We start from the raw sequence: 2295 nt of genomic DNA, 5'->3' as shown, positions 1-2295 counted from the left end.
AATACAGGTCAAAAAAAGGGAGCAAGAATCAGGCTGATAATTGGCAATCCCAAATGTATGGGATCTTGAAGACAATAGGGCAAAACAAAGCCTGCAAAATTCTATGAAAAAGTTATAATCAATCCAAGTATGAAGTGAAAAGCAGACTTTTTCCAGCCTATAAGCACTTGGGACATTTGTTTGCAGGCATTCTTGTTTAGAAAATTATTTTATGGCACACTATGGAACAATGAGGGTAAAATCCATGCAAGAAAAAAATGAGACGCAACATAAACTATGGAATTTAGCCAGGAGTCCAAGTAAAAGACAACACAATAGGACGTTTATCCTAAAAGCTTCTGAATCCCCCTTTAAGCATGACTCAAAATAGAAGAAAGAAACAGATTTCAAAGATTAGGCAGAATGGGTTAAAAGCCGATGTATGTGTGGAGATTCCTTAAAAAACTGGAAATAGTACTGCCTTATGATCCAGCAATCCCATTGCTAGGCATACACACCGAGGAAACCAGAAGGGAAAGAGGCACGTGTACCCCAATGTTCATCGCAACACTGTTTATAATAGCCAGGACATGGAAGCAACCTAGATGTCCATCAACAGATGAATGGATAAGAAAGCTATGGTACATATACACAACGGAGTATTACTCAACCATTAAAAAGAATACATTTGAGTCAGTTCTAATGAGGTGGATGAAACTGGAGCCTATTATACAGAGTGAAGTAAGCCAGAAAGAAAAACACCAATACAGTATACTAATGCATATATATGGAATTTAGAAAGATGGTAACAATAACCCTGTATATGAGACAGCAAAAGAGACACTGATGTATAGAACAGTCTTATGGACTCTGTGGGAGAGGGAGAGGGTGGGAAGATTTGGGAGAATGGCATTGAAACATGTATAATATCATATATGAAACGAGTCGCCAGTCCAGGTTTGATGCACGAAACTGGATGCTTGGGGCTGGTGCACTGGGATGACCCAGAGGGATGGTATGGGAAGGGAGGAGGGAGGAGGGTTCAGGATGGGGAACACATGTATACCTGTGGTGGATTCATTTCGATATTTGGCAAAACCAATACAATATTGTAAAGTTTAAAAATAAAATAAAATTAAAAAAAAAAAGCTGATGTATGAATGACAGGTTAAAAGGTAGCATGATTTTGAGCAATTACTGTCTAGATGGAAAACATAATGCATTTGACTTAGATGCTTAGAATATTTTCTTTAAGTTTCCAGGAGTTATAACACTGGAGCCTGTATCACTTAAGATTTGGCTACATGTAACATGTATCTCTGGAGCTTCCCTGGAGGCTTAGTGGTAAAAAATCCACCTGCAGTGCAGGAGACATGGGTTCAATCCCTGGTCTGGAAAGATCCCCTGGAGAAGGAAATGGCAACTGGAGAAGGAAATCCAGTATTCTTGCCTGGAAAATCCCATGGAAAAAGGAGCCTGGCAGGCTACAGTCCATGGTGTTGCAAAAGAGTCGGACCCAACTTAGCGACTAAACAACAGTATCTCCAAATAACAGAGGCTTCAGTTCAGTTCAGTCCAGTCACTCAGTTGTGTCCGACTCTTTGCGACCCCATGAATCATAGCACACCAGGCCTCCCTGTCCATCACCAACTCCCGGAGTTCACCCAGACTCACGTGCATCGAGCCAGTGATGCCATCCAGCCATCTCATCCTCTGTTGTCCCCTTCTCCTCCTGCCCCCAATCCCTCCCAGCATCAGAGTCTTTTCCAATGAGTCAACTCTTCACATGAGGTGGCCAAAGTACTGGAGTTTCAGCTTTAGCATCATTCCTTCCAAAGAAATCTCAGGGCTGATCTCCTTTAGAATGGACTGGTTGGATCTGCTTGCAGTCCAAGGGACTCTCAAGCGTCTTCTCCAACACCACAGTTCAAAAGCATCAATTCTTCAGCGCTCAGCCTTCTTCACAGTCTAACTCTCACATCCATACATGACCACTGGAAAAACCATAGCCTTGACTAAATGGACCTTTGTTGGCAAAGTGATGTCTCTGCTTTTGAATATGCTATCTAGGTTGGTCATAACTTTTCTTCCAAGGAGTAAGCGTCTTTTAATTTCATGGCTGCAGTCACCATCTGCAGTGATTTTGGAGCCCCCAAAAAGAAAGTCTCTCACTGTTTCCATTGTTTCTCCATCTATTTGCCATGAAGTGATGGGACCAGATGCCATGATCTTCGTTTTCTGAATGTTGAGCTTTAAGCCAACTTTTTCACTCTCCACTTTCACTTTCATCAAGAGGCTCTTTAGTTCTTCTTTGCT

Source organism: Bison bison, unplaced genomic scaffold (genome assembly GCF_000754665.1).
Source record: "Bison bison bison isolate TAMUID 2011002044 unplaced genomic scaffold, Bison_UMD1.0 scf7180017864466, whole genome shotgun sequence".
Lineage (NCBI taxonomy): Eukaryota > Metazoa > Chordata > Mammalia > Artiodactyla > Bovidae > Bison > Bison bison.
The sequence above is the reverse complement of the archived record's forward strand: the minus strand, read 5'-3'. Positions refer to the sequence as shown.